The sequence below is a fragment of the Gossypium arboreum genome, chromosome 13, assembly GCF_025698485.1.
Source record: "Gossypium arboreum isolate Shixiya-1 chromosome 13, ASM2569848v2, whole genome shotgun sequence".
NCBI classification, from domain to species: domain Eukaryota; kingdom Viridiplantae; phylum Streptophyta; class Magnoliopsida; order Malvales; family Malvaceae; genus Gossypium; species Gossypium arboreum.
In genome coordinates this window covers 111,119,700-111,131,539 of record NC_069082.1, presented here as the reverse complement: position 1 = coordinate 111,131,539, position 11,840 = coordinate 111,119,700, and positions in this window count along the sequence as shown.

Sequence of the window (11,840 nt, the reverse complement as noted above, 5' to 3'; positions counted from 1 at the left end):
TCATTTCTATATATCGAGATTGTGAATATTTTTATTAATTATTTTAGGAGCAATTATCTTAGTATGTGAATGTTCAGTTTTTAAGTTTTAAATGTTTGATTGGTCAATTAAGGAAAAAGGACTAAATCATAAAAGCTGTAAAAATTAATCGATATTAGTTATTATTTTTTAAAAGGCATAATTAACAATTATTTAAAGATCTATATGGAAATTATGCCATTTTTATCTTAGTGGGAGGTTGATGTATGTGATAAATGAATATTTATAATTATACATTAATTAAATTAAGTTAAACTAAATGAATTAAAAGATAAAAAGCATTAAAAAAGGAAGTTATCTTCTTCATTTCTTTTTCTCTACACCGAACAACCATGGTTGAGGGCTTCTTACTTTCGGCAAAACCATTTTTCTTGCATCGTAACGTTTTCAAAGCCCATTTTTAATAATTTTTATATTTTTGAGATTGTTGCAATTAGGTCCAGCTAACCTGTATTTCTATTAAAGATTTTGGATTTTACCATTGATGAATATTTTTTATTTGTGATATTAAATGATGAATTTGAAGTGTTGGTTGTTGATTAGGATTATTTTGTATAGTGATTTTAGTTGATTTTAAATTTTAAAGACTAAATTGATAAAATAAAAATTTAGCATGAAATTCTTGAGAAATTTCAATAATTATGGATTTTTATGTATGAGAGAGAATTCATTATCTTGAATTTGATTTAATTGTGATAAATGTTAGAGTTTCGGGGTTAGGAACTAAATTGAACAAAATGCAAAACTTTAAGAAATTGTGAAAATGTCAATTAAGAAATCATATGTATTAAATGGAATTTTATAATGTATTTGGGACTGATATTTGAAATAAAAATTATTGTATAGATCAAGGATCGGTAGATAATTGTAGAAAAGAGAAAATTACTGATGTTGCCATCTTTGCTGTTTAGCCCTGATAACTTCGTATGATTTAAATTAGAATAAATTATAATATTATATTGACTTGTGAGTTATTATTTGTTGAGTATTCATATATATATTTATATAATGCTATAATCATAAAGTTAATTTAAGGTGAGAAATGTAATTGATTTGTAAAATATTATGTGATTATTTGTCTCAAGCTCAGATGAACATAGGATAGGACACAAATGGCATGTCAATAAGTTATATTGTGTGCTGTATGAGATTGACTTGTGATGAGATGATGATTCCTTATTTATTCCTGTCCACTGAATATATTGGAGTCCAGCATTTGTTGCGGACTATCGTGTTATATTTACAGTGTTTTTGGTGTGTTACTGGGGGCGGATGTAAAGCCTTTGGGCTTGGAATTTGGTGCCGAGGAGTGTTTCTGGAGGGATGTTAGCCTATAGGCTAGGCACTTGGTGCCAAGACGTGTTCTCGGTTGGTTTGGCTCATTGGAGTGTTTTGGCAAGTTACAGTGGATAACCGCGTATCCATATCTGTGATATCGTTCATCGGGCAGATTTTAAATGGTTAAATGACTTGTGTATTAAATTGTATAAATTTTTGCTTGATTTTCGATAGTATATCGTGAATTGATATTGATTGAATTCGTATTATTGAACGGATTATGCAACTTGTATATTTGAATAACTCACCATTGATTGATTGTGGTTGACATGACTAATGTTTGTTAAGATTGTTATTAAATGATTTATTATGTTTATTCGGTAAATTTTATTATTTTAACTTGTGAACTTATTAGGCTTATTAAAGCTTATTCATGTCATGTTCCTATTTCCTTGTAGATAACATTTTGCAGAATTGAGCAATTGGATCAACGCGAATATCACACTATCCAAATTCTTTTTTTGTACATTTTGAAAACGTTTAATTTTGGGATATGTGACATGTACTAGGAGTATCTCATAAATGTTTTAAATAATTACTACAAGTGGTATGTTTTATACTTGTGCAATGAATATATGCTTTTAGTTAATAATGTGCCTTTGATTTTGGTATATGTTTTAAATATGTTACTTGTAAACTTGATTTTGGTTATTTAGTATAAGTCTCAATAAAATTTTTGAAATATGGTATATTGGTTGCGAGTGGTTTGAATGGTAATGGTAGATTTCACATGAGATTTGCGAACTTTGAATGAAATCTAAATTGGTATGAAATGTGAAATTGATTTGAATATTGAATTGTGGTGTCAATGAGGGCGCATTGGTTAGGCACTTAGGTTGGATGAATTTGGCATGTTTTGGGTTTGTTTAAGTGTGGTTTGAATAGGTTTAATTGGTGGTTAATGAGTTGTTGATGTTCAAGTAAGCATGTTTTGGTAAACTTGCATTTGAAGGAAAAATTAGTGGCACACGGCCTGGGACACGAGCTGTCACACGGCCGTGTGCTGCACACGGTCTCTTGACATGGTCGTGTATTTCAAGTTAGTATGTCACACGGTCTGGGACACAGCCTGCGACATGGCCATGTGAGGGTATTTTGATTGTTACACGGTTTGGCACACGGCCGGTGACATGGCCATGTGAAATTATTTCGAAAGTTACATAATTTATCACACGGTTGGCCACATGGGATGTCCCTTTGCCGCACGGCCTGGACACACAGCCGTTTGACCCTTGTTTTAAATTTGTTTTGAATTTTTCTAAAACTTTATGTTATATTTCAAACTAGTCCTTGTTTGTTCCTAAGTTATTTTTTAGGGCCCTGTAAGCCTGATTTAAGGTCAATAATGGTATTCTTTCTATGAATGACATTTGAATTTCATTATTTGATATTTAATTTGATATTTGAATGATTAAATGTTAGTAATTGTTATGATCTATGTCGTAATACTCCGTAACCCCAATCTGGAGACAGAGATGGGTTAGGGGTGTTACATAACCACAATAAGCTACTAGCTTGACATAGATTGTGTAAATATGACAAATAAAAAAAACAACAAGGTGAGCTTTAACATGTAATCAAACCATATAAAATCTCAATCACTTATCGTACCAATTCATGTCATTTTGTACAATATTTTTTCAATCTTATTCAATCAAGGGATAATGTAATCACATATATGTTCATGACATTAATCTAACACAGTATTCAAATTCCATTCAACATTTCTATCCATGACATCAAGATCATTATATCTCATTTCCATTTCTCATTTCATATGAATTGGATCGCCCAATGAACTCTAGTAAACGGATTTAGATACACAAGCATCTCCATTACACTAGTTGCCTGTTCGAGCTAAATATATTTGCGTAAGGTTACCCATCTAAACTAAGCCTTTGTAACACATTTGATTGCTTGTCCAAGCTAAACCTTCAAAACATCAGGTTACTCGTTCGAGCTAACCTATGTCACATGTATCTTCGAGTCCGCTACAAATGTTGAATCTTGGTAACATCTGTAACCAATCCCGTACCAGTGTGCACAAAACCCTATTAACATGTCAACTGTATTCTAACCTTTACTAAGTTTAAATGAGCATTTATTACACAATTTAACATTTATTTACAATTTAGTCTAAATCTCTACTTTTGAACCAATTCACAACCAATCACATATAAATACAAACCAAGAACACAATCATCAATATAAATAAGTATCATATGAACTTATCTGGTCAAAATAGCAAACAAGTTGAACCTCCAAGGACTAATCGAAAATTTTAGCTTTTCCTCGACTATCTCTGGTTTGATCTAATTCTTAATCTATTCAATTATTTCATTCAATCCATCAATACCAAACATCTATACATTATATCATAATATGAATGAACCTACGGAACTTTATTTTTTGATACCATTAAAGTTTTACATTTTATTCAATTTAGTTCCTAAAATTGGAATAGTCATAACTTTCAATTTTGGGCTTCGGTTTGAAAATCGACCTCAATTATATTCATTATAGACCTTCTACTATCTATTATTATTTTACATCAATTTCACATTTTAATCATTTTAGTCATTATGTAAAAACTAACAATAAAACGTTACAATTTAGTAATTTTTCATATCTAAGCTTAAAATCTATCAATTTAATATCAATTTCTTCAAGAAATCAACAATTAAAAATTTTAACAAACTTTAACAGTTTTTCAAGTTGATACATGGGCTAGCTAAATCAAGCTCTCATTATCTAAAAAATATAAAAATTATAAGAAAAGGACTTGGAAATACCTTAAAATTGAGGATAAAAAGTTTAAAGCTTTGAAATCCTTTTCTCCCTTTTTTGTTTTTTTAGGTTGGATGGCTGAAAAAAAGATGAACACCTCCACTCAAATTTTTATTTATACTTTAATTAAAATTTAACATTCTTTAATTAATTAAAATATGATTTACTTAATTTAATGAACATATTAATCTAACATAATGGAATTCTCATTCTCAAGCACTAATTTATGATATAAAATGGGTTAATTACCATTTTAAACCTTTAGCTAAATAACAGTCTATAGTGATTGAACTTTTATAATTTAGTCCTCAGTATTCTAATTAAGCAATTAATAGATAAAATTGATAGACTAAACTTTCATATTTTATTTACTAACTTTGTAAATATTCATATTTAATACTTACAAACCCGATTTATGGAAATGGCATTCCAAAACTACCTTTTTTGGCACCATTAAAAATCAGACTGTTATAATGCCCACCATGTATCAAATGTAGTCTAAACCATTTTCATGCTTCAAACTGAACATGTAACACCCCTAACCCATATCTACCGTCGAATTAGAGTTACAAAGTATTATGACACTTATTGAATCAAATGACAACATAAAACCATTCAATTATTAATTTAAATATCAAATATTCAAAATCAATCTCATTTATAGCATATATACGGTTTCAGGCCTTATTTCGAGCTTATGGAACCTAAAAATCAATTTGGAAACAATTAGGGATTAATTTGAGATAAAACAGAAAATGTAGAAAATTTGCAAATAGGGGTCACACAGCTATGTGGCTAGGCCATGTGACAGGGTCTAGGTCGTGTGGCTTAGGAACATGGCCGTGTGGCCAAACAGTTCATGGTTCAAAAATAAGGTCACATGACTGTATGCCCGTCTGTGTGTGATTCGAAATAAGGTCACATGACTGTGTGTCTAGGTCATGTAACAATCTCTGACCGTGTGGGATAAAATCTGCACCAAAATTGAATAGGCCACATGGCCGTGTGTGGCACACAACCGTGTGACAACCCGTGTGCACCTAAAATGACTTCTAAAATGAGCCAAAACATTACCAATTTCTTAGATGCCAATCCAAACCAATATCAACCATTTTTATACCTTCAAAACACATTCAAACAAGCTTAAAACATACCAAAATCATTCAACCTATGTGCCTAACCAATATGCCCTTATTGATACCACAAATCAAATATAAAACTAAATTCATATTCAAGAATCACAAGTTCAACTAGTTTATAATCTTATCAAACATACCATTCCATCCATCAAGCTAATAACCTATCAAAGCAATTTCAACCATATCATTCTATGAACAAGTCCGTACCACGTTGATATCTCAAACGCCTTTATAAACACATAACTCCTACTACATGACAAGATCAACACCACATTATTAACTATAAGCATACAAAACATCACAGAAATATAAAACATACCACTTGTAGAAAATACTTATAACATTCACAAGTTACTCCTATTACATGCCACATATCCCAAAATAAACATTTTCAAAATCTATTGAAAGATAGCTGGATAGTGTGATTTTCAAGTTGATTCAATCGCTCGATTCATAAAACGATATCTACAAGGAAACAGAAAAACAACATGAGTAAGCTTTAATAAAGCTTAGTAAGTTCACAGGTCAAAACGATAAAACTTACCGTATAAACATAACATAACATTTAATAACTTTGTTAATAAACATTAATTCGGTCAACTATAATCATTCAACAGGTAAGTTATATATATAATTTAAATAATATAATCAACTATACAAGGTCATTCAATACCAAGTCACGTTATATTATCGAAAATCATGTAAACATTTATATAATTCATTAGCAAGACATTTAACCATTTAAAATCTACTCGACGAATGATATAAACAGATACAACTACATGGTTATCCACCTAAGACAAGTTAGAATGCTCAGCCAACCAATCCAACCAAGAACACTTATGGGCATCAAGTGCCTAGCCTGTAGGCTAACATCCCTCTAGAAACACGCCTGAACACTATGTGCCAAGCCTGTAGGCTTTACATCTGCCCCTAGAACACTCCAGAATCACTATTGATATAACTCAGTAATCCGCAACAAATGTTGGACTTCGGTATATCCAGTGTATATAAAAGGTTAAGAATTATCATCTCATCACAAGTCAACCCCGTACAACGCACAAAACTTTCTAATTGTATCCTATCCTATACTCATCCAACTCAATACATAAAATAACGTAACACTTTACATTTCTCACCTTGAATTCATTTAAGACAACTTAATTATACATACATATTCAACAACACATAAATCATAAGTCGAAATAGTATTATAAATTATATTAAATTAAACCTTTTGAACTTACCAGGGCCAAATTGCAGAAATAGCAATATCATGGACTAGTTAGCAATTTTCTCTTTTCCATGATTTATTACCGGTTCTTGATCTATACAATAATTTATTTCAATTATCAACCCTAAATACTTTAAAAAATTATTTAATATAGATGACTACTTATTGACATTTTACACAATTACCCTAAACTTTTACACTTATTTTCACAATTAACTCATGAACCCATATTGTTGAATTTTTAACCATCTCCCTACAGCCTTTAAATTTTGAATTTTTTTAAGAAAACCCTACCAAATTTCACATACTTCTAATTTAGTCCTTAAACTTAAAAACCATACAAAATCACATTACAAAATAGTCCTATTTTAACATCAAATTTTAAAATCAAGCATAAACATCAAGAAAGTTTCAAGAAAAAAATGACAAGTTTTTAGAACTTCGTCAATTTCACAAAATAGTCCATGGGCTAGCTAGATTAAGTTACAATGATCATAAAAACATAAAATTTATGAAAAACCAACTATTAAAATACTTACATGCAATGGACAAACAAACTGAAAGCTCCAAGCTTCCCTTTCTATGGTTTCGGTCATAAAAGATAAAAGAAGAAGATGATGTTTTCTTTTTTCATGTTTTAAGTTTTATTTATTTTAACTTTAGTTCTATTGAAATTTCATTATAAAATTTACCATATACTGTCCACTATCACACTTTATGGTTTGATTGTCACAAAAATCCTCCCACTTTACTATTTAAACCATTTAGCTAATAATAATTACTACCGATTAACTTTTACAACTTTTATAATTTAGTTCTTTTTCTTTAATTAATCTATTAAACATCAAAATTTTTTGGACCAAATTTCAATATACCTATATAATAACTCTGTAAATACTTAATAAAAAATTTGACGAACTCGGTTTATGAATACGAGGTCCCAGTACCTCATTTTTCAAAAACCACTGACTTTTGGCATGTACCACTTGTACCTTGACTATCCAACTAAACTAGTAAAATCAATTAAATCATGTTCTGTTGTAACACTATTTTTAACTCATAAATATTAAATAAATAATATTTATTGACTTACTTGTTGGAATTGTGGTCCCGAAACCACTATTTCCAACACCACTGAAAAACGGGCTGCTATAGAACACATGATCACCTTCAAACAACTCTTGAAGTTTGCTCTGATATTAATTGAAAAAGCACACAATTTACTGGATGCCCTAATTTGATGTCCCAACAAAAGGTGGAACAAGACAATTCAACAAACAAATTATAAAAGGAGAGTAAGAAATAGAGGAATTAACACATGATATTTATTAGCACAGTTCAAATTCATCAATCCTACTCTGTAGAGTCTCGCCCAATGGATGATTTTATTCAACAATTGTCCAGATTACTTTTTGGCTAAAACTCAATCTACCTTTACAACAAGGGTAATTGCACCCCCAATAATAAACTAAATTATTACAATTATTCACCCCCAAACAACCTCATAATGCAACAAGGATTACTCTAATAAAATGCCTAGCACAAGAGTGCAAAAATATAAAGCAAAGAAAGCACAACACTCGATTGAAAAACACTCCAAAAGCACATAAGAGCAAGTCGATCAATAGCCTATTTATAAGTTGATACAAGAGCTCTTCAGCAGCATTTTGATAAGCTTAAAACTCCTAATTAAAAGTTAAATTTATCTCTTGAATTATCTTTAATAATTATCCCATACGTTCCTCCATATGCAAGTCTCTCATTTTTTTCAAATACACTTAAAAGATAAGAATAGGATAAGGATAATTTTTTATTTGAATCAATAACCATTCTCCCTTCTCTTCTTCAAAATAAAATCCATCGGCAAGATAAAAAATAATTGTAGCTTCAATCCAAAAATTATTTGTTGATAGAAAACTAACCAAGTTGAACAAAGTAAAAAATGCCAACAAATTCACTTCACTTTAACCATCTTAACTCATTATTCCAAGAGTTATCCTAACATATTGTCCCGAGTGTTGTCAGAACAATGAGTGAAACAAAGGTATCCCAAATAGTTAAAGTTCCAACAGTGATATCGTCGAAACAAGTGGCATGATGTTTCAATATTTGAAGATATTTCACCAAAGTAGGCTCTCTAATGTCATAGTTTACATTGAGTTGTTGAGCTACCAATTACGAATCAACAGAAGCTATAACATGCGTGTCTACAGTTTTAGCTAGCTATAAGCCAATGATCAATGCTTCATACTTAAAAACATTATTTGAAGCGGGGAAGGAGAATACAAGGCAATATTTTTCATTCTTGGCCTTAGGGATAGATGACTCGTATGCCTACTCTCGCTCTTATCTTCATGTATAATCCATCCACAAATAAGGTCCAGTATACGGACTTGTTGCATTGTGATAGATGATGTCATTATAAATTAAGGTTATCACGAGATATATGTTCTTAGCTATTTTATGTGTTGTGTGGTTGTTGGCATTATTTTTAGAAGTGCAATTTTTACTAGAGCTTATGCTTTGATTGCTTGTCTAAGCTGAAATTGTTGACCAAATTTACCAAATTCTAAACTCTATTTTATCAGTCTTCTTGAGGAACTATCTTTTCTAAAATGTCTTTCAGCAGGGCATCCGATAAAACGATAATTGGGTGCACTTGGAAATATGCTCATTACTTGTGTGCTACCACCAACTAATGTGTAAACAAGTTTTTCCATCTTGGTGTAATTTAGTTCTCCTTGATGTAGTATATTAGGATTTATAAGTCATGAAATTGTTTAAGGGGAACTGTTACCAGTGGTTCATCTACGATGGAGAAGTATACGTAGAGTGGCTCCTGTAGGCTTAGCGTTGCAAGCAAGGGAGATGAGAAAATTCTTGATGTTTTCAAATTCTTTTTAGCACTGACTAGTCCATTTAAATTTTATAGCACCGCTTATGAGTTTAAAGAATGGTAAGAATTTTCCTGTAGAATTCGGTATGGATTTATTAAGGGCAACAACCCTCCCAATTAGTTAATGGGAGAGGTGTACAAAATTTGAGTGAAAATGACTAAATCAACTGAACCAATTGGTTTTAATTTTAGTCAGATTGGTTGTAGGTCGGTTTGGGAGGTTTAGTAAAACAGTTAAGTTGATTCATTTTTAATTTTAAAAAACTAAAATCAAATTAATTGAATTAAGAGACTTTAATATATATATATATATTTATTTATATAAATCCAAATCCAATCCATTACATAAACTCAAATCCAAGGCCTAAAACTGAAAAATTAAAATCAATTAATAATTTATACATATTACTAAAAGTTAAACTTAAAAATACTAAACCTAATAGCATATTATCTTCAAATCTTAAATTTAATTTTAAAAACATTATTTTTTAAAATAACCATTTTATTAATTTTATGGAGTCAAAATCTTATTACCTTAAAAGCAATACAATATTATCAGCTCAATAATTTCACAATTAAAAATAAAATATAATGTTGGTTTAAGTTGGTTTCCTGATCGAATCAACTAAAAATGTCTATTTGGTTTTGTCTAAAGGAAAATCAATTCATTTTCCTGTTTTTAAAAAAGGGAAGTTGATTAAGTTAGTTATTGAATTTTTTAGACCGAATTAGTCGATTAATCACCTCTAGACATCAGTTCAGTATAGTGATGGCAATGAGGTGGTCTGATTTTTTCCCGCCTTGCCCCGACTCAGTACTCTATCGTCATGTTCTGACCTCAACTCGACTTTGATTTAAAAAAAAAAATTAGCTCATTCGAATCTTGAACTTGAAAATTAATTGTATACCTGATCCAACCTGCTTGAGTTCAAACTTTTCTTGAGTTCAAACTTTTTCCTTTTTGAAAATGTGATTGATTAAATTAAAAAAAATTGGCATCAGTCCCCATTAAATTTGATGTGTTTTTTTTTGTTAAACATAGAATTTATTATGATCATGATTTGCAACAAAAATCATGCTTGAGATGACTAAATAAAAAATATATTAAATAGAGAGGGAAATATAAGGCACAAAAATGAGAGGGAAACTTGGGAAAATTAAATAGAGAGAGGGAAGAAACTAGTGTGCAATGATAGTAAATGTGGTAAAATGAAGTTGATAGTGATAAATTTTAAGAATTTTTAATTGAATTAGGGCAATTTTACGCTAAACTTGATCTAACTCCACCAAAAACTTGATTTCAAAAAAAGAAAATAAAAATGAAACACTAATCTTATCTAGAGGTGTGCATGGGTCGGGCGGCCCGGCTCGACCCGAAAGCCCACTCGAAAAATTAGAGGGTTTGGATAAAAATATAGGCCCGAAAAACGGGCTTGGACAAAAAACGAGACCCGTTTAGAAAACGGGCCGGGCCTCGGGTAAGATTTTTTGGCTCAGGCCGCCCTGCCCGCCCGATTTTAATATTAAATTATTTTAAAAAAATTTTATTTTTAATTTTAAATAACTTTAGTACTTTTACTTTACTTTTTTTGTTGTTTTGATGTTATTTTGATATTGTAAAACTTTTGTTATTAATATAATTTAATTCTTAATTTAGTTTTAATTTGTTTTAATTTTTCAATTTTAATATAATTACTTTTTATTATATTTTTAATTTATGTATTATTTTAATAATTATTTTAGTCCCATTATTTATTTATTTTTTGTTTTAATATTTGTTTTATGTTTTAAATGTATTTGATTTATTATATTTTAAAGTTTTTTATTTAATAAAAAAAGCAAAAAAAAATTAATATGACCGGGTCGGGCCGGGCTCGGGCCTACCATTTTTTTCTCGGGCCGGGCTTGGATAAATTTTCAGGCCCATATTTCGGGCCGAGCCGGGCCCGGGCCTTGAAAACGGGCCTAAATTTTTTTATGGGCCCGGACCGAACCCGACACGGCCCATGCACACCTCTAATCTTATCGGGTCGGATCAACTCAAAACCCATTGATTTTAGGTTTTTTTTTACCATCTCTAGTTTAACATAATTAATTCAGAAGCGTTTGAAAAATGTAAAAGGATGAACTTAAAATGTATGACTGTTGTTAGGATGGAATAGATTAGCTTGTATGGCAGGATATAATGAAAATAAGATTTTGTTTGAATGAAATAGAGTGATGATGATTTGGTGATTGCACAAAGGCTCCTCTACGGAACGGGCTCAAAACTCATGAATTAAAGCTTGATAGCATTCTCATTTTGTCACTCAATTCCCAGCTTGATGGAAGATGGTGTAGACTATCCAATTACACACAAAGGATGCCCACCATCTAACAAATGGAGTCCAAACCGTCGCACGCTTCT